The sequence below is a fragment of the Manacus candei genome, unplaced genomic scaffold (assembly GCF_025592945.1).
Source record: "Manacus candei isolate 608988 ecotype Guabito, Panama unplaced genomic scaffold, ASM2559294v1 h1tg000014l, whole genome shotgun sequence".
In the NCBI taxonomy this organism is placed as follows: Eukaryota; Metazoa; Chordata; class Aves; order Passeriformes; family Pipridae; genus Manacus; species Manacus candei.
This window is the reverse complement of record NW_026138062.1, coordinates 25,406,363-25,432,515: the sequence shown is the minus strand read 5'-3', so window position 1 is coordinate 25,432,515 and position 26,153 is coordinate 25,406,363.

Sequence of the window (26,153 nt, the reverse complement as noted above, 5' to 3'; positions counted from 1 at the left end):
TTTCAGTTTGGATTCTGATCTCCTGTTTCAAAGACTGAGTCTAGGTTTAGTATTTATGATGTCTCCATCCTACTACATCCCCCATAAAAGAGTGGAAAGCTGCATAAATTATTCCTTAATAATAATAGAGAATAAATGTATTTAGTGCTCTTACCTGTAGGAAAGTGAGATGTGGAATTCCAGACTATAAACAGCCTTTTTACCTTTTTACCTTTGCATTCAGGAGCTTAAAACAGTTCTTCCTAAGAAAACAAACAAACAACTCGCTGAATAGATTTTTTTACTTTCATAATTCTTTATAATTCAAACATTTGGGATCTCCTGTTATGGGTGTCCACTGTATTATCCAATTTTAAGAAGACTTGAAAAAACAGGAATAGAGGCAGTTTCTGACTGGATTGCCAAATCAGCCAGATATTCTCACATGAAGGAGCTACGTGTTGACATGACTCAGTCAGTGTTGCCAATTATTATCTTCTGTTGGGGTGGTCAGAGGGAATAATTTACAGTGTATTGAGCCACAGGAAAAAAAAGAATGAGCTAAATCAAAAATAAGGATTTGATAAATTTCCACTTTAACTTGTCTTCCTGGTGACAAAGTGGGATTCAGGGTTTAGAGTTGGATCTATGTCTTCCCACATAGGACCTGGAGTCAGATAAGCAACTAAGAATTGAATCCAGGAAACCTCTGGGCCGCCTGAGGAGCTACCTTGATATAAACCTGGGAATCAGTGATGACAGGTGTATATCTAACAGCCTGTCCATCTCTGAAGTCTGCTGGCTGACTGAAAGCACATCGGAAGATGCCTCCAGCCACTTATGATCCCTGACGCTGTACCCTGCCTAGGAGGTAAGTTGCTTACTTACAGCTCCTCTTCAAAGAATGAAACAAGATTCTCCCTGCTGGTAACGAAAAAGGTGCTACAATTGCCCAATTTGGTGTGATTGGCTTACAGACATTTATAAATTGGGAATTCTCTGGGTACAGAGAGGGTTTTTTGAGCTGGAAAGAGACAGACTCACATCTCTCCTCCTTCCCTTCAGGCTCTTATATAGAGTTAACTTAACAGGATCCCCTCACTGTCATGTTAAAATACTTTCAAGACCTATAGAGGCAGAAATAGAAACATATGAGGAAGAGTCCCACCCTGATGGGTTCTTTTCTGGCAGGTTAAAAAGTTTGCCAGTGATATCTTGTAGATATATACAGAGAGACTACATTTGGGGTGGCCAAAAACCAAAAAAAGGTATTAGAAGTCCTACAATTCCTGGTCAACAAAATTCTGTTAGTCTAGTCACATCTGTTTCCCCTAACCATCCCCCTGATGTTGAGAAAATTATGGAGAAATTGCATGTTACTGTACTACTTGGGAAAAGGGTGACTCTTCTGGGGATGTCTGCTTTACAGCTTATGCCTGCTTTACTTTGGAGACAGTGCTTGAAGAATACCTTGGAGTGAAATTCAGCTGATTATATGCAGAAATGTGCAAGATACAGTGAATCATCCAAGAGAAATAAACACTTCTAAGGAGCAGTTCAAAGCACTATCCTGAGTTAGATGTCTAAACCAGGTCTGTTGTACTATACTCTAAACCACTGTCTCTCATCAGCTGTAAAAGGAAATAGATACAGATACCTAAACTGTATCATGCTTAAAGTAATAGATGAATCCAGGTCATCATATTTACCCAAACAGCTATTAATCTATCATATTACTGTACAATCAAGAAACCTATATTTCTCTGAATTACTAGCCGCAATTACCATGTACTGTCCACATTACATGACTAGTCACTTTGAATTCAAGTCTGTAAAAAATATTAAAATTATTCAATGGAAAATCATGTGTGCTAAAAATTTCCAAATCACTGGGATTTGCAGATATTTGTTAAGTGCTGTTAACCATGTACTCAAGAAAGGGATAATGTGCACTGAAAGAAAAAGCAAAGAAAGTGTTATACTTCTCTCTTCCTATTCCAATATAACTCTTTGATATTAAAAGTATGTTTGTTGACTTTGATATAAAATCTGAAACTCCTAAATAACTGCAACTTCAGTAGCAGATTGGTAAGAAGTTCAAAAACTGTCTTTTTTTTCCCTCTCTATTTATATTTACATCCAGTATCAACTGAGAAAGCAACTTATCTAACAGGAAACAAGTCACTTCAAGGACAGTTAAAGCCATACCTAGGAGAACAGTATCTCCTCTTTTTATTAAAGTTTATATATTCTCCCCAGTATATTGCAGAGAAAATATGGTTCCTGGATTTGTACGTACAGATTGAGTCAATCTGAATTTGGTACGACTCAGGAGAATATCCAAAGGTGAATGTCAGCAATGTTTAAATACTCTTTGCTCCTGGGGCTTCTAAGCTGTTAGTTTTGGATAATACCAGAAACCAATGGCTGTTTTACAAGTGACAGCTTGCTGGTAGCCTGAATGTGGGTTTAATCAGCAGAGTTTACTACAAAGAAAGGACACTACTGCTAATCTGAACCTAGCTACTGGAGTGCATTGGGATACAAGGCAATTGGTTATTTAGGCTTCACATTGTGCACCTGTTTAAATCTTGCCACAACTGCCATTTCTCCAATCATTTATTTTTCATGTCCTGTGAAAATTAGAACGTGAAGTTCTCAGGCCAGTGAAGGGTAGCAGACTGGAGGTGGGAATCGGCATGAGCCTTTAGCCATCAGAGTACTAGGAAAAGCTCAAGTGAACATCCAGATCTGGGAATTCAGAAGAACTGTCAGGTCCCCCAGTATATACATAGACTGTAAATGTCTATGCAGTGCGTGGTTAACCTCAACGTGAGCTTAACTTTAAGTATGGTTTGTGTCCCATTTTACTCACAGGTCAAAAACCAGGAATCCTAAATCTAGACTGTAGATCTTCCCAGATAGGTTTGCAAAGCCTCAGTTGTATAGACTTAGACCATTTCAGTACTTAATTTGATATTGTGGTAGAAGGCAGTAAAAGAGAAGCTTCGACAACTGCGTCATGTCAAGAGATCAAAACTCTTGAGGCCGCAAGTCCAGGACCTACAGGCACTCATCTGAGGGTGCTGCTGCTTATATACAAGACTCACAAGCCCCAAGTCCCCAAGTCAAAAATGTTGCCTCATTTAGACAAGTGGCATCCACACAGTATAGTCCCAGTAAACATTTGTATACCCGTTCTTTCAACCTTTCTGTTGAAAAATCCTGGAGTATTGTTTCACAGATCAGATGTGGGAATATATAAAATATTTTATCAAATATACCTTCATCTCCTTGTAATAAAATTAATTAATATCATTAACACTGCACTTTGCAAAACACATTAGCTGTGGAAATAAAAGCACATCTTTGAAACTCTCCAGTACAATTACATTTGCACAATAGTCTTTTCAGGGAAGTACAATAATTACCAGAGAAATATGTGCTCATTATTCTAATCTGGTTACCTTTCAACAGCTGGAACAATCACTTTCTATCACTGATTTCTAGATTTTGATTTTATTTTAAATTGAATAAAAGCCACAAGACTTCTTTAATCAGAGCTGCTTTTGGCTTTGGGACAGAAGGTAACCAAAAATTATAACAGAAGTGTTTGAAAGTTTCACAGGATATGTAACAGGGGTGGCTGGGTCATTGGTTAAATAGTGAAATATGCTTTCTGCTTCTAAACTAGCAAAATGCCTCTAACTTATGTAAATGTTACAAAAAAATCCTTGCAGCATACTACTTTTTCCTAACAGGAATAGATAACCCTTTTCCATTTTGAATACTCTTTTTAGTGTTATATACTTACCCCAGGAGGAACTTAAATGAAGTGGCTGTATAAATGTGCATGTGTTTAATAAAACCCCACTATAAAAAGTCACATCATTACTCTAGCAGAAAAATAATTCAAATCTGTAATACTGCAATAGCAGTAATCAGTTATGAAACAGAAAGCAAACAAATATATATATGCATATATAAGAAATGTAACATCATATATTATACTTCAATATATAGGTATGTACTATAATGGCTTCTATACAATATCACTTCAGAGTTGACACTCTCAAAACTGTTGAAAATGAAAAAAATTCACGAATGTCACTTCACTTCTACTGAACTCTCGATAGAAAGCAGAAGACCCTGATTTATTTATTTATTTATTTTACCTTCTAATATCTCTCAGTGCATTTTGTGAAATGAGTGATATTTTGGAATAGCGTCATTTCTTAACCTAAAAACAATCCTTTTGCTAGTATTTTTTACTTCAGCCATAGCTAGAAGGTTATCAGTCGAATAAATAGTATGGTAGACTTCTATGCTATTACAAACAGTTTCCGAAATTCTGCCTCATATTTTGTAAGAAGAAATTTTTGTTTTCTAAGGACATGAAAATAGAATTACTCATTGTGCCATGTTGAATTATAGTCTAAAATCTGCTAACTGAAGGTGTGACTATTAAGAGGGTTTTTCCCCTTTTTACTTGGAGAAATGTATCCCTTGGTAACTCAGGCATAGATTTATCACAAATGTAAATATTTATTTTCAGATGCAGAATCAAAACTTTTCCCAATATCTCAAACAACCTGCCTACCGGTATGCTGCTGTCACAGAGTTTATTTCTTGAATTGGCCTCTCTCTTAATTTATTTATTGTTTTAATTCACGATACTTCTCTTCTGAAAATGTATAATAAATGCCTTTGATCAAGGGTTTATTTAAACAAAGCAAACATCCTTCTCCACTAAATAACTATCCTTTACATAGAAACTAGAAAGTAAAGGATATTTTTTCCATATCACCCAAAAGTTTAATCAAGTATAAAAATGACATGCCTTGCAAGTGAAAGTGGATTATTTCCTTTGCAGTGTGTGATAATTGAACCGTGCAGTAGACAAAAGAAAACATCACTAATTACAGCAGTGATTATAAAGTTGTATAGAATTATCTGGCAGATGATGACATTAGTTTAGGTCCAAGACTAATGGATCGATACTTTTGTTTTATTTTAAGGAAACATTGCAAAGAATCTCTTGTTTTAATTCAGCATTTTGGGGGTGAAAAGGACAGAGTGGCTCAGGATAGAGTGGCTCTGCTTGAAGCCAATGTGCTAATGAAGTGCTCAAAATATAGGGTTTTTTTAGGTTTGTGCAGGTCACCAGTACAAAAGGAGATTTTTAACCCAAATGTTATTTTTTAGAGAACCACAGTCTAGAAACACTACTAAAAGATGTAACTGGTTGCTGTTATGGGAAATTTTTTCATACTATGATGGCACTGGAGAGCTACAATTCACAAACAACTTCAGTATCACACATTTCATGTTCATTTATTGTTAGTTATTGCTTATTAAATAAGTAATTGCCAAACAGTGCAGTGGTTTGGCATTCAAAATACATTTCAGAACATCCTTGCAGGATACATTGCCTATATTTTATTCATCCTTTACTTTAAAATTGTGGTTCTGTGGTTTTTAGACATTTTAGCAGACTTTTATATGTAATTTTTTCTCTAGTCCAGACAGGTCTACTCCTTTTATTGCCTGTTACAATTTACAGCAACAGGTCTGCAGTATTTTTCTACTTGAACTCAGTGGACCACGTCATGTCCTGAGTACATTGTTCTGACCCTAAGAATGTTGTTTCTCTAACCCAATGGGAGACATGGTTTGAAAATCTGCAGTTATATGCAATTCAGGTCTACGTGTTATGACTTACAGTGTCATCTTTATTGTAATGATAGCTTGGCTTCTTTGTCAAGAAGCACAATTTTCTCCATTGATTTCATGTCCCTCATTCAAATTTGTCTCTGCTCTGTCTTCCTTCTGGTTGTTTACATGTGATTCAGCCAGTTGAAAATTCTACTTAATTTTTTTTATACAATGGCTAACTGTTGGTTTCATTCAAAGATTCTGCAAAGCTTTAGTCAACTTTTTGTTTTCTCTAATGATATGCTGACACAAGAAAAATCCTTGTATTAAAAGAATACATAAATCTGCAAACATTTGAGAAAGAAGGCAAGCCAGTACACTGGCAAAAGTTTACCTGTTTGAAAAAGTATATTTTTCTAAGTCCCAGATGTTTTGAAGAGATTGAATAGCATGGAAATATTCATTTCAAAATAATCAGACAGTTGCTTATTATTAACTTCTTAATAACCACTGCCATTTCAGATCTTGAATGGACCATGAACAATTCACTAGAAGCCAGAGTGATTTCCAACTGTAGAGTTCTGCACACAATCAATCTTGTGATCAGGATTATGGTACTTCAGATCTAGAAGGCATTCAGGGGCTTTGTATACATAGTACTTTTAATACATATGGCAATATATAAGCAGACATACTGTGCTTAGTAATATTAAGAGGATTTTCATTATATTGTGCATGGATTTGGGGCATTATTCCTCTCAAATGACAAGCTATTCTAGCTCTCTGTTGTGTGTTCAGTTTCTGCCTGTGAGCAGAGCATAATGTTTGCTGTGTTCTACACGCAGTTCAATGGCCCTGTTCTTGCAAATAATTATGTATGTACGTATAGAGCTTTACTGAGAGAAAGACTCACATAAACTTACTCACGTGTAAGTGTTTGAAGGAATAATTTATAAGAGAGACTAAAGCAGTGTAAAAGTGGTCTGTTTCTATAATGAAAACAAAACTAAAAGCAGCTATAAACGGGCCATAGCATTATGGATTCAACTGTCTGAAAATTTCTCCTGGGGAAGACTGCTTCTTAGCATTTGACATGTGCTATCTACTCTACTGAGACAGTTAGTAAGCATTGTTTTGTTTCTTTGTGCTAGCTGACAAATCTAACTGCTACTGGTTCTTTTTCTATAATGTGGTGTTAACTATATTTCTATACAGTTTTCACAGGTACCAAAAGTGATCTTGTATACCTTTGTGCCATTTACACCATACTAGAAAACAAGCGTTCACTGGAGGCAGGAGGACATGTTGTGTTGTAAATTTGTCATACATTTCCCCCCTTCCTCCATTTTCACTTTTTTTTTTAATTAAAATTCAGATTAAAGTCTTTTCAACTAAAAATATAACCTTTTGAAGTCATTCATTATTCTTTAGCAAAGTAGAAAAGTGTGAATATGATAAAAGCTATCCAAAATGAAAGATAAAAAATTATTCAGTTTGAAATTATAGAGCAGAATGTCTCTTTTGCATAGAGAATGTAGTTTCCTCATACACTGTATATTTGAGATGCATAACCATGATGATATATTTACTTTTCATATATGGTCTTGTCTTCTTGTAATGGCTTTCTTTTTTGTAGGAATGAATTAACAGCTAGGTTAAGCACTTGTATATTTTAAAAGCTGCTTCTTTCTCAAAATATTACAGTGAAAGAATAGATTTGAAACTGAATTGGGGATCATGGCAAACCACAGTAAATCTATATCAAAGCATATCAACAATATGAGAGAGAAGTAGATTGACTATGAGTTTATACAGCTTAAGAATGTTTATAACACTGTGTGTCTTGTATAGGACTTTATATTAGATCTGGTTTAATTTTCATTTGAGAATGCGTCATTTTCTACATGGTATTCCTCATCATAACATACAAAATTTGACAGACCTCAAGTTTCAAGAAAGCATACCCACTTGAAGGAAGACCTTTAAAACTTCTAAGTTTACTCAGGTACCTTTTTAATTTCAAAGATACTTTCTGATGTTATCTTTTAGATACTTAGAGAACTGAGTTGTGGGGAAAAAGAAGAAAAAGAATGCACCGAAGATATGCTCTTTCAACCACCAAAGATATCTTTCACCAAATTCTTTCTTAAAAAAAGTATCCATCTTTCGCAATGAGGTGTAGATGCAGTCCTCCTGGACTATCTAAAAGAATTTTTGTCAGTGCATGTATTACCCGTTCTTTCACAACTTATGTGGTGTCTGTCTAGCTCTTGTGCAGATCAAAGTACTCCTTAACTGTCAGATGCTGGTATCTGTGAGAATGATACACTTAACCTGAATCCCTCTTATCTCTCAGTGTGTGCCCGTATTCCACCTTTCTTCACAGACCGTAGCTTAACCACAAAGTATAGGTCTCAGAAACAAGTGAAGATGTCTGAAACAACCTTTTAAAGATAGGAGTTTCCTCAGATCATGAGTACTTGTTTAGTCTAGTTATCTGCATCTGCATTGATTAACTAAACAGGGCCAGTATGCAGATTGAGCACCACCTCACTGAAAGTTAGGCAGTTAAATCTGGATCCTTCAATGTGTAAATCGCAACTGCTTAACCTTTTATAGATTGAGATTATATTTATATCTAGTTTTAAGTAGCTTGCATCAGGGTTTTTTAGAGACTTGTTCCCCTCTTTCCTTTGTTTCTAGCTGAACTTAACAACAGTAGCTGAGTAGTTAACATATAATGTAGCATAATGCAAAAATTTTAAATATCTATGACTCACTTGCTAATTACAACCAAGTAGGAATGTGTGATGTAATCTTAGAGATGCCCTGTATGCAGTCCTGGTACAATGCAGGAGTGGAGATAGTGTTTCCTGTGAGAAATAAGGATGACTGCAGTCAGATGGCAGTGAGTCTATTAGTTCTGGTTTTGCCATATCCTGGGGCTCAGTTGTTTCAACTGACTCCAGCTGTTTACCACAGCATGTGGGCCATCGTGTTCTTGTTTCAGTAGATTCATATTTTGACCTCTGGATGCATTTCTGCCTCAGGTGTTCTTTCTTGCAGTATTCTGGGTTCACTATCATGTCTGCAAGTCTCAGAGGACTGTCTGCAGACCATGGCTTTGTCTGGTCTGTGTAGCTCTCTTTCCTAGACAAATTCTAATCACTGGTCAAGAGTAAAATCTGAGTCTTACATTAATTTCTCCTCTAGACTGTTTTGTTCCAGATTCCAATCATGACCTGATATTATCAAGGATTCAGTTTGTCCCTGGATTGCTACATTAGCTCTTCACACATGAGCACTTCTATGTTTTCAGGTTTTTTGTGCTCTCTGCTTAGAAATGCATTGCTGATGTGTTTCATTTTTACGTAATGAGCAACACTTCTCAAATCTCTGTATTAAATCTCTGCAGTCAGTCTACTCTGCCTGAGCTTCATCAAGCTGAATTAACTGCAAAATACTACAGACATTAAGTGATTCAAGACCAGCTGTTACCAGCAAGTTTCCTGTCTTCTTTTCTGAGGGTAACCATGGCTTGCAGAAAACAAATGAATTATTACCTTTTAAACCTTTCTGTTTGATCTCTCTTTTCAGGAATGTCAGTTTTAACCTAGCTTTTAACTGCTCCATCAGACACCAAGTGATCTTACAGAGGTCTGTTGTTTCTATGCCACATGTAAATTGATCTTCTTATCACTAGTGTCTTCTTATCATTCCAGGGTTCTGGTCCCCTATCAATCCAAACATGAAACTTCGTGCAACTGCAATGTTTCACAAACACAAACCCTTTTTTTCTGAAACACCAAATCTATTTTTATGAAAAAACGGTGGGGAGTGAGGTGGATGTACTACGATGCTTCAAAGGGCTCCCAGTCCAATGTACTCTAAGGGCAGGGTTTTATGACATTATTAGTCTTGAGCATTTCCAATACACAAGGTCTTGCTGTGAACTTCTGTGAAACAAAACAATGGCCACTTTCTAGTGGCTCTGATTATGTCATGACTTTGAACATTAGAAATACTGTATAGAAAATTCAGGAATGACATTTCACCTATAATACCATACCTATGACAAACCTACAACTGCTGTACTCCCCTCTGCTCCCTGCGTTCTGTATTTCCTACTTTTTATATGGGATTTACCTTTCGTAAGACTTTTTGCTCTAGGGATGCTCTCCTGACTGACTGATTTGGGCAGGGTCATGCTGCTGCAAACCTTCAGCAATCCTTTCAACAGTTGGCAGTGATTTGCTTTGCTCTTTTTTATCCCATGAAGTAAACACCTGTTCCATTTGAGTTCCTCCTTTCTTACAATAAAGACAGATTCATATATATTTCATCTACTAATTTTGCAATTCTGCTTTATATAACTCTTTCTCTATACAAGAGTCTTGCCCACTAGAAAGTATAATACTATTTGACCCAAGTTTTTACTTTTCTCCATTCTCAAACTATTCCATGCTGTCAGTGAACTCAGAAGGAAAAGGTCATCCTTTCAAGCTTGACTTTGCATTCTGTGTGTTATGAAGCTGTCTTCCACACAATGAAGTTCTTTTTCTCTCATCTATTTCACGTTACCTTAGTAATTAAACATATCCATTACTCTAACATTCAAAAGTCTCAAGAGTTCTTCTGGTAATGGCATGTACTTGTCAAACTCTACTTTAAGTGGCAGATAGCCATTGCTGTTCCAGGATTAGATGATTATGTGAAAGTTTTCTCCCTCAATTAGTTTGGAATTTAAAAGTTTCAGAAGTTAAGGGGAGTAGGTTTTTAGATGGCAGAGATTATAACTATTCTACTGGGATAGATGGGCTAGGGAGCAGGGTAAAAGCTGATTAATTTCCTACTCTGACTCCATGCTAATGTCCATGAGATGCCAGATCCTGATGGTACAATCATGTTGTTCACTGGGAATTTCTTACAAAAGAAAATTGAAAACAGACTTTCCTTTTCATTAGGAATTTGTTTGCTATGGAAAAAAAATTACCTATTAAGAAAAACCTTGAATGTCTCAATTCTTTTTTCTTCTAGGAAGAGAGAAAGAACTGCATATATTTTGTCTACATTTTACATGTATATTATTGTCACTGTCTTGTAACCTAAAGTTGTATCCTCTGATTACTATGCAGGAATCCCTATGAAAAACCCAGTCTTGGAGAACAATTACCTAACTGGGCTACGAAGGTAAGAGAGATAGGAAAATGACTTATCTGTGCATAAGTAACATCTTAAAAAAGAACCACTTCACTTATGGTGCTGTATCTAGAACGGTAGAAAACCCCTTCTTTTCTTTTTTTTTTTTTTTTTTGATGGCTCTGGAATACATTTTCATTAGATGGGTTAAAGGTGACCAAAGGGTAAATAACTGACAGAGATTTGACTATCGGTAGGCTTGCACACTACTGTTGAGTGTCAAGTTTTATTGAGGAATGTTTTGAATTGAGGTTTTGGACATAGATTCCTAAAATGGTTCTGAACATTAATATTTACATCAACATCATAAATGAAGACAGCACCGAAGATTTTAAAAGTCAACCAGGCAATTTTTATCACCAACATCAATTAAAACTAGTAGGCATGCTTATTCTGGCATTTTTTTCTGTTGTGGTGCTTTTCATTTTGTTGAACTTGATAATATTATTTTGGGTTGAAACAATACCATGTAGGTCTAAAGATCAGAAAACTTACTCCATGTAACTGTGTCAGTGAAGTGATGATTATTTGATAAGATAAACAGTGGAATAAGGAAGATTTCTGTTCATCGGGTTAACAAAATCAACACAGCCTGCATTACTGTAGGAGGATGACATGGAAATAATTGCATCTAACATTTCATAACATGGTACATATGTCATTCATATAATGATAGTAACTTGAATGATGTTGTGTGCATAAATAAGATAACCAGCTAATAAAAATGCATGATAGCTGCATGAAAATGGGTTAAGTAATTGAAACCCATTATTTTGAGTTAAGCCACTGCAGAAGTGACCATACTGTGTGAGATTTGTCACTACCATAAAGAGTTATGTTTATTATGCACTATACCATGTACCTAATCTTAAATGAAGTTTGTGGTTTAAAGTTGTTGAGTGTGTTGGAATATTTTATCATAGAGGTGTTATCCAAAGTGGTCAACATACTTAATGACTGAGCAGTCTACCTGAAAGAGTAAAGAGAAGGTTTGGATCCCAGAAGTAAGAGCCAATAGACAGACCTTGGCTGAAATAGCCAACCACTTCCTGTGAATATTAGGCTGGTAGATTTATCACTAACTTTGCAATCCACTAACTGTGAATGTGAGATTCACCTGTAAACTCTATTTCTATACTAGATACCCTAACAAGACTGTTTTTGTGGTATATGTAAAGACAGATCCAATTTGTCTTATTCTAATGTAGAGGTTTAAATTAGTTGTGATGAACTGCCTCCTAAGTGTTATTTTTCACCATTGCCTAAGGAAGGATGTAGATAGATAAGTAAGTGTCTTGTGCAGGAGAAAACATTCTGCCTAACTTGTGATTAATAAACTGAGACAAAAAGATATTTGTCATCATTTGCCAGAAACTGGAATTTATTTCAGAAACAATCAAAGAGAATAGTCATCCCCACTCCTGTAAGCTAGTGCAGGATAGCCATGGAAGCTATGACTTCCTTCGCTGAAGAAACCAGTTGGCATGCCATGAGGAAGGACAGAAGAAAAGAAGAAATGGTCCTGTGATTAAATCACTAAGAATATCCTCAATAAATACCTGTCTGACTCCAAAATATGTCCTATGTAAATGTCTTTGCTGTCAGACACAGTTTCCCATATGTAGATTTCTACTTTCCTTTTCTTCTCATAAGTTTTGTCTGTCTTCTCTCCTCTGACTTTTAACTTGTTGTGAGTGGGAGGGATCATTTCAAGAGTGCATATTCACACAGAGCCTTGCACCACAGAGCCTCAAGCTGCAGGTGTAATGCAAATGTATATGAATAACTAACAGTACGCAAATTCCTCCTGTGAACAGGGAGATCAGGGAGATCCAGGAAACAAAGGCTCCGCTGTGAGACTGCGCATACACTGTATAACCAAGATCTTAATTAACAAAAATAATAATGAGCAAGTTGTGTTTTGTAGTTCATCATGCAATTTTCAACTGATGAAGTTGGGGAGAAGCTTCAATCTAGATCTGAAAAAGGTGTTTTGCAGTATTGAGGTGTACTGTGAAAAAAATTAGAGAACTGTGCAACTGAATTATTAGGTAATACAGCTGAAGGAAGAGTACATTTTAAGGAGAATGTTAGCAAAATGACCATTTGGGGTGTTAAGAATGTGGATCCTCATACTTCATGGAAGCATACAATATTTTAGGTTGCAAGGGACCTTTGTAGATGCTCTAGTCCAACTTTCTCCTCAAAGTGGTGCTGGTTTTGTAATTAGATCAGGTTGCTCAGGACCTGGAACTCAAGATGGACATTTAACAGCATCCCTGGGCAACTTGTTCCATTCCTGTTCTTGAGCATTCCCATAATGAAATTTGTTTTCCTTAGTGAGAACTACTTTGCTTCACCTTATGATCATGGCTTCTTTTTCTTCATGACGCATCTCTGCAAAGGGTCTGCTGCAGTCTCTTCTGTAGTTCACCATTAGTTGAGAAGAGCAATTTGATCTTCCCTAAGACTTTTCTATTTGGTCTAGGCAAATTCAAGTTTCTCAGCCTTTGCTGACATGTCCTCCAGTCTCCTACTCATCTCAGTGCTGCTTTGTTGTATTATCTTCACTTCATCAATACCTCTGTTAAATCAAAGGGCTCAATGCTAAATAAAGCCAAATGTGGACTACAAGTGCTAAAGAGATGTCAATAATTATTTCCCTTTACCTTCTGACAATTCAACCCACTACTAGGTTATGTTTTATCACTATAACAATGGTTTTCACTACTTCTTTGATGCTAAATTGTGGGGTTGATCTATTTGAATTATTACTAAGCATAAATAGTCACGATATTGAAGAATGCAACAAGTTAAAGAGGAAGCATGTGTATAACAAAAGTCCTTCTCCCAAGGTTTCACAAACCAAAGTAGTCTCAGATGGTTAGAGTATAACTCTTAATGAGGTGAAGAGTAGGACATTTTTTCTGTAGACCAAACCTTTTTTTCTTTCTTGCCTTCCAGGAGAGAAGTGGATCCTGATTTCTTACTGTAATGTTTCCTTCATAATTGTAATTTTCTGAGAAATTCATACTGATTCATGGAAAGGTCAAACTAAAGAATTCCCTTTCCCTGTAGAGGTCTAAAATATTGCAGAGCCACATGGTAGACTTTGCCTTGAAAGAATAGTAGCATATAGGAAATATTTATGCCTTCCAGCAAAAGAGGTTATAAATGTCCCATAATTCTTTGCAATGCAATAAAAAAACCTGGGCTCTGAGACCATTAGAAATAACCAATCAGACATTATTTTGGATCTTCTTTCTATTTTTCCTTTAGTGCTGTGTAGAGAGAGACAGATCATGCCCTCTAAAATAGCCATTCATTCTTCAAAGAATTTCTGTTTATGTTTGGTTTATGACTTTTTTTTTTCATGTTTTACATTAATATCTAACTTATCTTACATAGTTGTGTACTTTTGACTAGCACTATTTCTCATAAAAATATATATAAAAGTGAGAAATGTTATGTGTGGCAAAACAGTATTTGGAAAAATACAATGAAGACCTGAATATCCAGTGAGAACACTTTACTGTGTAGGATTTCTCAAGACATCTCTTGATGATAAAAGTGAGTAGGTAGAATAAGGATTCTTACAGAACATATCTCTGATTACTGCCTCTTTCTCTGGGATCTTTTGTGTGTGTGTCCTCTGCCTAGTTATGTTTTTCCCTGTTCCTCTTATTGCAGTGCTCTCTACTTTTTCAGTTGGAAGTCTACAAGACAGAGATGCAAAAAAGACCTCACAGAGCAGGAAAGGCACGGCTGGCAAGGGATCAAAGCCAACATAAAACAATAAAAATAGGGACAAGGAAGAATTGCTTCATAGACCTAGGCTAAGGTAGTGTTTTTCAGCCTTTATGTTTGAATTTGAAAGGACTTGCAAAAAAGATATAGTTGTAGTGAAATATGCACATTTTCAGGTGATCAGCAGAAATAGAAATGCTATGATAAAGATTTCAGATTTTTAGTTCAAAAGCATAGCTTGTTTTATAATCCTGGTCAATGTGGTCCTTTTAAGCAGGCTTTTGGGGAAATAATTCCTCAGTTATTTTCAAAGAAGTTTGAGATGATATTTTTGGTCAAATACAGATTAAAGAAGCAAAAAGTTGAACTCTAATATTATCCACATACACACCATATAAATTTCTTAATTGTTACAAAGAAAGAAGTAAGTACACATTATGTGGTTAAGGAAATTACACTAACATGGAAAATTACCATGAGATTAATAGACTTACTACATAACGAATATGCATCACAGAGAACATTAGTCAATAGAACGTGATTACATTTCACATAATTAAGAAACAGAGTCACAGATAGCATTAGAAGAGCTTTGAGATCAAGAAAAGACTTTTAATCCAACAAATGGCTCAGAGTTAAAGTGACAATTGAGGAAAACAGAAAGGGCCAAATTCATTCCAAGTGTGACTCAGTGGAAATCAGCATAATTTTTCCAGGAATGAATGTCATGTAAAATATCTTATAAAGGATAAAAAGATGATCAAAGAATATCCACAGTACATGTAATTGTGAAAAGACATTTTATAAAGGAAGTCCCTTTGGGTCCATCACCTACATTCAGATACGCTTTCTCTTTTCTGCAAACAGAACTGATGACAGAAAAAAACTCTGACAAAATTAAAAAAAAAAATCCTTTCCCAAATGAGATCAGAGCAGAGAATTAGTGAAGTAACACAATAAACTTAGCCTGGTATGGTATATAAATTGGGCTATTAATGTAAATGGTACTTCATTAATTACTCCATTTTCATCATGACATCTCTATTTGTCTGGGCAGTGTGAGTCTGGATTTTTCATGATATTCACTAGACTTCACCTGATATAATTACGTGTCTGAATAGAACATGCAAAATATGAATTAAAAATTGCCTTTCAAATTCTAGGTTATCCATCTAAGACTGGTGTCAATTAGCAGATCCTGTACATACCTGGAGACCTGTGGGTAAAGAAGCACCTGTGGGTAAAGAATGCAGCCATATATTACAGAAAACAGAAATGTTATTACTATATAATGGTGCACAGTTGGGCAGATTGCACTAGAATTCTGATGCCTCGATTCTATAACGGAAAAACGTTGTGGAAGTAAAGTATACATTTGGGAAACTAGCCTTTTTTTGACCAATGTTGTTGATAAAATCATAATCCTTTTTGAATTAGCAAAACAATTATGACAAAACTGTAGTGGATATCTTCGTTTAGCCTCCCAAAGAATATTACGATTTTAGAATATTCTTGGAAATCTCACTTATAAGAAGTTTAGTAACAACATTGAGCAAACCTGAGCACTTCTCACAAGTAAGATCATTACAAAGAATATTCTTTTCCACTTAGAACATCCTCCTCCTGAACTGGGTTCATTCTTCTAAACTAGATTATGGAAGTACTATTATCGATATTGTTACCATATTTAATACATAATCAGTAAATTAACCTATCCATTTATGGTATGTACCTTTCTCCAAGGTGATTAAACAAGAGTCAGGCCTAAGAGAGTTAACTAAGATTGGCCCCCTAACATCTACTCTACCTGAGCTACCAAGACTCATTCTGTTCTGCCTACTGGACCAAAACTTAGAAGAATGCTAGAAGCAGTATACAATAGGCCTAGAGGTAATAAATTAGAGTTATTCATATGTAACAACTTGTTAATGAATAAGTATTAAAAAAATTCTATAACATTGTTCAAGGACAGGTTGGATGAAGCTCTGAGCAACTTGGTTTAGTGAAAGGTGTTCCTGCCCATTGCAGGAGTATTGGAACGAGATGATCTTTAAGAACACTCCCAGCCCAAACCACCCAACGATTCTATGACTCTGTGACAGAAATAATAACGCTTCTTTGGTTCAGTTCAAAACACATGCACAAACAAAGCTTTCTCCTTTCCTTGGTGAACTTCAATATTGTTGAAGTCTTCATTCAAATCTATTTTATTTGAACCCTATACTTCATAAAAAACTATGTATATTACTCCTGAATCAACTGTATTTTCCTGAAAATTAGGGTATTCTGAGGCAGCTGTGGCAAGCATATAAGGTAGGTATTTGAAACAGAAAGAAAGAAGGGATATTTAAACACACATGGCAAATCATTGTTTGGAATACTTTGGTGAAATATAACTTTGATTATGTGTATATGTGTATCTTCTGGTTATATGTCATTCACTTGTTATTTTCTAATGTGAAGAAAATATCCCTCTGTCCTTATATCTAATTTTCCCAAATTGCATAAGCACTAGACTTCTTTAAATCTGGAATTCAATGGAGTGTTACTTAAAAATAAATATTCCTTCCTTATAGAGGTTCCAATTCAGACAGAAGATGGCAGCTCTCCCTTTTCAGTCTTTTAAGCCTGGGGATTTTTGCAGAAACAAATCAGACTTCCTGGCTGTGTTTTTTGTTTACAAAGTGCTGTATACATTGACATTTAAGAATTTTGGTGTACATACATCACGTCATAAAATTAAAGGCATTTATGTTCCACAGAATCCTGGGTGAGATCTAAATTGTTGTGCACTCTACTGGCTGTTGTACAGTACTTCAAAACATACATTCTCTAAAAATTACCTTTCTGATTCCCTCATTGCTTTGCTACCCATACTTCTGCTAATAATGACAGACCTTCTGGACTTTGGAGCAGGAATCCTTATTGAAATACAATTTAGCCATTCCACTCTTATGTTTTTATTTTCTGTAGACAAAAGTACAGGCTGATCTAATATGCTTTGTAGGTGAATGCTATAGATTAGATTTCTTTTAGGAGATACCTTCTAAAATCCTGTTTAACAATGTTAAAAAAATTAAATAATCAACAATGAAGAACTAAAAAAAAAAAAAGATAAGGAAATAAAAAAGTACTTTGAAACCAGAAGCGCCAAATATATAAGATAGAAGAAATCTTTGAAGATAAGCTGAAAGAAAATATGATTAACACTGATGAAGTGGAATAGTGCCAAGTACATGTCATTTCTGAGCCAAATGCATTATACAAGGTGGAAATTGATCTTTCAAGACTCATGTTAACATTTTACTCTTATGCTTTATCAAGGTAAGTGAGAAAATAAAAAAAACCCAAAAACTTCATAGCGATGAGTCTATTTTAAATGTGGTCATGTGTCAACACTGCTGAATGACATCATTCAGGTAAAGCAATTACAGGATTATACAGTGATTAATTTCTAAAGGTTGGCAAATAATAAGGTGAGATACCCTTTGTGGGTTAAAACCTTAAAAGTTTTTATAGTATATTCTTAGTCTCCATTTTGTTTGTAACTTTTATGGAGATCTACACTCTATATTTGTAGAGACATTTTATGCACTCCCACAATGCAAATCCTTTTCATTATGCACTGCTAATGGAAAAAAAAATTCTCCAGAGAGCTGTCCTTGATCTTACTCCAAAATGATAAATCTGTTTTCACGTCATTGTTCTTTGTTGCAACAGTAACAAATTTCCCTTCAGCCCATATGGTATAACCTCTTCACAGAATCTCTACAGCTATTTCTGCTAAAGACTATTGTGCTTGTTTGTGATATAAACCATCATAAAATAAATATTTGACTATTTTTATTTATGTTCTGTCCAGAAAATTATACAAAAATGGCTCAGTGATCTTGTATTATAAATAGCAAAAACCAAGAATGTAAATTGTGTAGATAAATGGTCAATAAAGAAGTAATATTATCAAAGTGCAATTCTCACTGACCTTCTTAAGTTTATATAAAAGTAGCTGATCAGATTAATTTAGCTTAGTCATACGTATGGTTATTAAAAGTCTGACTACTTTAAGTGCTGTATAAGTGTTTTCCCATATTCACAACTCATACAATTAAATAAGAGAGAGCAGGTCCAGTGTTCAAACTTTTTTAAGTGTTTTGATTCTTCTGGGCTTGCACATTTGAAATACTCATCCTAACCTCAATGGCATATGTTTGCTGTTTTTTGATGAAATATAAATATTCTGTTAAAATATCCATAACCTGTCTGACATTTACCTGTAATCAGTTATTATAAACTAGGGATATGTCTGATAATAAAAGTAGCAGTATTAGTCATTTGCTTAACAAAGTGGAAATTACAACATTAACTAAAGAGTTAAATCTTTTCCTAAGAAATCAAAAAGCAAGTAGCTGACTCTGAGGCTGTTGAAAAGTTGCTAAGCCACTTTAGGTTTTTGAAGCACTTCACACACAGTGTAGTACAGACAGATTACTGAGGAAGAAATGACTGTATCTCTTAGGAATCTGGAATTTCTTCTTTACGTTTCTTTTCTGGAATAATCTAAATTTGGTGGTCATCCAACAATACTGCAAATCTATTTGTCTAATCATTTCTTGGAAAAAGGGTGAAATTTTGTCCATTGGGGTAAGATGTGGAAACCTTCTTTGAACTTTCCTTTTTTTTTCATTTGGTAAGTTGGGGAAAGTTGCTGCCTGCATTTGAGAATTTAAGGCTGTTGTTCAGCAAGGTTACTGTATTCTGAATCACCGAATATTCTGAGTTGGAAGGGATCCAAAAGGATCATTAAATCCAACTCTTAAGTGATTGGTCCATACAGGGATCAAATCCGCAACCTTGTGGTATTATCACCATGTTCTAACCAACTAAGATAATCTCAGAGTCACGTGTATGTACAGTTACTAATAAGAGCATAATTATTGCCAAACACTCAAAAATGTATAGAAGTGCTCTTTTAGTGCTAAATCTGATGAAAAATAAAATTAAAATATTTCAACTTTATAAATATATATGTACGTATGGCTCTCACTCTGTTTGTTTGTTTGCTTGGCTTTATTTTGAATGTATTTAATGTGTATTTAATGTGATCAATATTTGCAAAACAATGTAACTATGTTATTAATACAAGGGGACAGGTAAGTCAGAGGTTTATTAGAGATATGTGGTTTATTCATTTAAAAAGTGAGAATTTTGCTTGGGAGGAGAGAAAGATTTTTTTTTTCCCCTTAGAAAAGCATGTAGGCAAAAAACTTTAGCCAGTATATCCTCTATTCTGTTCCCTTTTTCCCTTCTGCCCTGCTATACCTGAAAAAGGTAAAGAGAAAATCATTCCCTGAAGATAGTCAGATATACAAACTGCTTTGCTGCCTCTGGAAGATAGCTCCACTACCAGATGTCTTCAGCAAAGACTGCTTTGTCACCAGATACCACTTTCTTCAGCCTAAATTTTGTCACTGATATTTTTCTGGAGAGATTTCGTTGCTTGATTTTTTTTTCCTAAACAAAATCTAAATGGTCACTGAGGCAGACTGAAACCTAAGTGCCTCATTACCCAACATATTTCTAAGTATCTTACCAAGTAGGTTGTAAATAGCATATCTCTCATCCTTGAGAATGGAAAATATTTATAGTTTCCTATTGTTCTTTAAATAAAAAGTATGCAAACAATAAAATATTAAGAAATGTCCCTATATTTCTCAAATATAAGTGTCTTAAATTATTTAAATATTCCTTGTTGAATGCCTTACCTTTTGCCTATAGGATATTTAAAGCATGGCTATTTCCAGCTCAGTGCTTGGAGTTCTTGTTCCCCACTTAAAGTCGTTTGGTGCTCTTTGAAATAATAAAGTGAGAGAACCATTCTTTGGCCAATGGGCTAAGATGTTCATGTAAATTCTCGCCCCTTCTCTCATTACTTTATTTATCAGAATTGTTGTGTCAAGAAGACATACTGAAAGCTTCTTTTAACCTTCCCAAATATTCCATAGTTTGCTGGTTCTGACTCCGATCTTAGAGGTGACTGTCAGATATTCAAATGTTCCTTATGAAAAGTGGACACCAAGTCTTGGTCTCCTATGTAAGTCTGTAGCACCAAAGGTAAGGAACCAAAAACAGCTTAGTGAAAGCTTTTTGCTCAATTTCTCAGTTACATTGCATTATCCATTCTATATTTGAAATGATGAATGAACTTGTGTAAAAATATTATCTCATCATATAATTATGAACTGCATTGTGAAGTATAAAGTGAAGAGAGATGAATGAAGATGCAAGCACTTCATAACTTCTGAATGCCTCATTTTGCTACTTGATTAGTGTGTTTCTTTAGTAGTATGTTTGTAACATTAAAATACAGGGATAGGTGGTGATAATAGATTGCTGGGTCACATCCTGCTTCTCCAGGGACAGTTATTAGACACACAGCATGTTAGGGAGCTACAGGATTTCAAAAATTACCCACATTTTATGTAAATCATATCACTGAACTGAAGAAGTCCAGACAGCTTTAATTTGTGACTAACCAGTCTGATGACTGTGGAGGGGAAAGTACCCAAGCATTACCTCCTCTCAATCATTTTAAGGTATTTTAAATCCTTAATAAACCAAAGATAGTAAGGGACACTTATTTTTCTAGTTTCTTATGGAAAGGGCTCTCTTGCCTTCTCTTTTAATGGATATATAGCAGTTGACCATTACTGTTCACAAAAAGGTTTTGGGGGCTTATCGTTGTATGTTTAACTGAATTTTAGAGACCATTCCCTTTCTGCCTTTACTTAGGCACTATTATAACAATATGCCACAGTCCCTGAAAATCAGAGACATTATTTGATGTAATAATTGCTTCAGTAATTGACATTGCTAAGATGAACACTTAATAGCTCACAACAAATCAAGGTAAAAAAATTGATTTTGTTTATTACAATATAAAAAGCATCATCAGCTTTTAAAAATATCTCGGGTGAATCTTCAGGTATTCTTGAAGCTACTTTGTAATTCTAGTATATTATTTATTTTATTATTATTTTTCTTTACTTTCTTATACTTTATTTTATTTTAGATTTTAACCAAAAAGCCTGTGATGAGAAGTAAAGGCAAAACTGCTACTGTAGATTAATGAATGTGAATCCGGAAAGAATTTTAGAAATCAGATTGATAGTATGGATAGAAGGCAAGAACAATCACAAGGACTTAAGATTCATGTTTACAGGCCTGTGACACTGCATCACTATAAAAAAGTGCAGATTATTCTTATTATTTTATTTTATTCATAAAACAATAGTAATAAAATAAATTGTTATGTTTAACAAGTTTTTAATTAACTTATTTAAAAAGTTACAAGTCACATTTTCTTAAAAGTTCTTTCATATTCTTAAATACCATTATCTAAAAACTATCAATCACTTTTATTAGTTAATACTCAAAACTGCGTGCATATCCAATATAATTATTAACGCCAATCCATTTACTGGTTAGAGTCTGGCTATGCACAGTTATGTGTGACATTTTAAAAGGAAGCGCCATTTTCATAATGAAACAATAATATCTTTTTTCTCAAGATCAACAAAAGATTTATTCATTTTAATTCTATTGCTTATCTGCCTACTGTATAACTAACATGAATAAGAAAATCTATGTGGTAAGGGAAAATATAGCTATATATAATTGCCACTCATAAATTGGTTTTCCTTTAAAACTTTCATCACAGTATGAAGTTAGGAAAAATAAAACCACCTAAGGAAAAATATGAAAGAGAACCACTTCTCAGAGGTGAGAACGTTGATTTCTTGAGGCCTACAGCAAGCAGACTAGATTTTGCACTGCATCTGTTGATCAAAGAACAATGTTAGATATTTTTCAAAAACTAATGTTACAGAACCGAAATTCATGAAAAAAAATTTCTACAGATGTTTAGAACTTGGAAGATGGTTTAGTGACTTAATTGTTTAACTAGAACTTTAGGTAGAAGAGGTTTTTTTCCCTGTTTAGCCTCAGACTTGGTTTAGGCATTGAAGAGGTCACTTAGGCCAGATTTAAAAAAAATCTGTAATTAGGTTCCCGGTGTGTTTTAGAAGTCCTCGTTTGACTTAGGTCAATTAAGAGATATGGACATCAAGATAGTCCACGTAAAAATCCCAATTTATCTTCTGTCTAGTACTTGAGAGGTGTATGTGTATCTGAAGGTACTTTCCCCTCTAAAGTTCCTCAAGTGCCTAGAGATTTTCTCAGATGAAGAAATAAATGGTTTGATCTTCAGAGGGCTGAAAACTGTACCTGCCGGGATCTAAAAATTAGTCATTCCTTTTTGTGAACTGCAAATATAGGAGGATACTCTAGATGTTGCTAGCTGCGTCTAACATGCTTTATCGTCCAAAATGCAGAAAAAAAGACATTATAGTCTATATTCTGCTCCAATAATTATTTATGCCATGTGGTAAAAAACAGTCTAACTTATAGTGTTCTCTATTTGTCATTTGATCACTGCTCAATCTATTGGACATCTTTACTTCTTCTTTATTAATATAAGTGAACAGGACTGGAAAAGGAACAAGAATCCAAGAAAGGATCAAAAAGACATATGTGTGTGAGGGGTGGATTTTTATGGAGAATACTGTGAGTTAGAACTTTTATGAATCCTACACTCTCCTTATGGTCAATACAGAGAAAGATGGCTTCATCTTTTTAAGTACACTTTCAGAACAGGTTCCACAACCTTTGGAGGTTGCTTTTATTATTTTTCATAGAATCGTAGAATGGTTTGGGTTGGAAGGGACCTTAAAGATCATGTAATCCCAACGTCTTCACTGTCAGAAGGAAGGTTACTCACTATATCAGGTTACCGACAGACCCATCTAACCTGGCCTTTAACATTCCCAGTGATGGGGCATTCATAGCTTCTCTGGGAACCTGTTCCAGTGATTCACCACTCTCACAGTAAAGAATTTCTTCCTCCAAACCCTCAAAGTAAAGAATTTCTTCCTATCATCTACTCTAAATTTCTCCTCTTTTAGTTTAAAACCATTACCCCTTGTACTATAACTGTCTGTCCACTCTCCATCATTTTTATAAGTTCCCTTTAAGTGCTGAAAGGCTGCCCGAGGTCTCCCCAAAGCCTTCTCTTCTCCAGAGTGAACAACCCCAGCACTTAGCCTGATTTCATAGATGTGCTCCAGCCATCTGATCCCCTTCATGGCCCTCCTCTGGATCCAAGCCAACAGGTCCGCATCTTTCTTGTGCTGAGGACCCCATAGCTGGTTGCAATACTCCAAGTGAGGTCTCACAAGGGCAGAACCACCTCTCTCAACTCTCACCTTTTGGTGCAGGCTGGATGTTGGTCTAGAAGGTCAACCTTCTGGGCCATGACCGTACACTTGTTGGCTCACGTCCAATTTTTCATCCACCAGAACCCCAAGTCTTTCTCTGTAGGACTGTTGTCTGTGAGTTCTTTCTTCTCCTAGTTTTTACTCATGCCCCTACCCAGATGCAGGACTTGCACTTGAACTTGTTAAACTTCATAAGGTTCTTGTGGGCCACCTCTTAAGTTTGTCCAGGTCCTTCTGGATGGTATCCTTTCCTTTCTTGTGTCAACTGACTGCTCAGCTTTGTGTCATCTGCAAACCTGTTGAGGGTGCACTGGATCCCACTGTGTCATTGATGAAGATATTACGGTGAACCAGTCGCAACACAGAGCCTTCAGGGACACCACTTGTCATTGCCTCTACCTGGACATAGAGCCATTAACCACAACTCTCTGGCTGTGTCCATCCAGCTAATTCCTTATTCAGCGAATAGCCAACTCATCAGATATGTATCTCTTCAATTTAGAGATAAGGATGTTGGGTGGGCCCGTGTTAAAGGTCTTACAGAAGTCTAGTTAGATGACATCATTTGGTCTTTCACTGCCGACCATTGCAGTCACTCCATCATAGAAGCCACCAGATTGGTCAGGCACAATCTGTTCTTGGTGAAGCTGTGCTGACTGTTGTGCATCACCTCCTTGTCTTACATGTGCCTTAACATTGCTTTCATGAGGATCTGCTCTATGATCTTCCTAGGCCCAGAGGCAAGGCTCACCGGTCTGCAGTTCCCTGGGTTTTCCTTTCTCTCCTTTTTAAAAATAGGAGTGATATTTCCAGACAATTGTGATTTTGCCTGACTGCCATGACTTTTCAAATTTGATGGACAGTAGCTTGGCAAGAACGTCAGCCAGGTCCCTCAGGACCCTGGGATGCATCTCATCAGGCCCAATAGACCTGTTCCTGTTCAGTTTCATCAGGTGGTCTTGAACCAGCTCTTTGCCTACAGTGGGGGGACTACGCTTCTCACCTGGAGGTTTAAGGACTTGAGAGATATGGGAAGTCTGGCTGTCAGTGAAGACTGACGTGAAGAACTCATTTGGCATTCAGCCTTCTCCACATCCATTGGTACCAGTTCTCCCTCCTTGTCTGTTGGTGATTATATTCTTCTTTGACTTTCTTTTCTGACCTATGTACTTACAGAATCCCTTCTTGTTATACTTCATATTTTTAATTTTTGGTTGTATTTGTAGAAATAAATGAAATTTAAATACAACCTTGATATGGTTATCAAGATTTGGGGAATAAATAATTTCCCTGTGAATTTAAATTTTGTATAAGTGCCATCTCAATTAAACTTCCTTTCTTCATAAAATATCTTCATGATTTTTCCCAAAAGCATTATGTCCCATTGTATCAAATTAAAATACTATTTGTTTATTTCACATTCCTATCATATAGCACCTTTTCTGCCTTTCAAAATAACTGTTGACTGAGTTCAGCTACATAACCCACTGGCAGTAATAATTGAGAAAAAAGAGACTTTGTGTAGGTTCTTTTTTGTTTCAGCTTTTAGCAACATTTTTTTTAATATCATCTGTTGTAAAGGATTTTAAGAAGTAACACAAATTTTCAGTAAATATATTATGAAGAGAAACATCAAAGCACTGTGAGCTCTGAAAAGTCAGTTCAGAATCTTGGACAGATGACTTCTATTTTGTGTTGCAAACAACAGGTACAGTAGTAAATCTTACCTTGCCTATGAACAGTTATACTTTTTTAAAAAAAATGTTATTTAATTATAAGTCAGTTAAACACTGTATGTGTATTTAGATAGAATGCTGCAGAAATGTTAACTAAGTCATTCTATTGTTGCACACCTGTAAAAGGGATAAATAAGTACTGTCACTATTTCAGACCTAGGAAGGACACACAGAAAAAAAAAAGCTGCTCAAATATTTCTTACAAAACCCAATGAAGAAAATTTAAAAAGAGATCTTAAGGACATCTGTTTGTTAATTCTGGATTCAATCCCCATGAAACAGAAATGCAGAGGGGTTCAATGCCTGCATTTAACAACAACTTTCCCATATCCTGTCTCTCTTGTCCCACAAGTCATGTTTTAGCCTTTGGAATAAAGGTCTGTTCTGACTTAATTTGAGGGTAAATTAGTGTTGTACCCTACATGTCCATAAGGACTATGCTGCTCCTGTTTTACCTTGGGGTTCAGGGCTCACCTTCCTCTTGTGTTTTAATGTTTCATTCTGA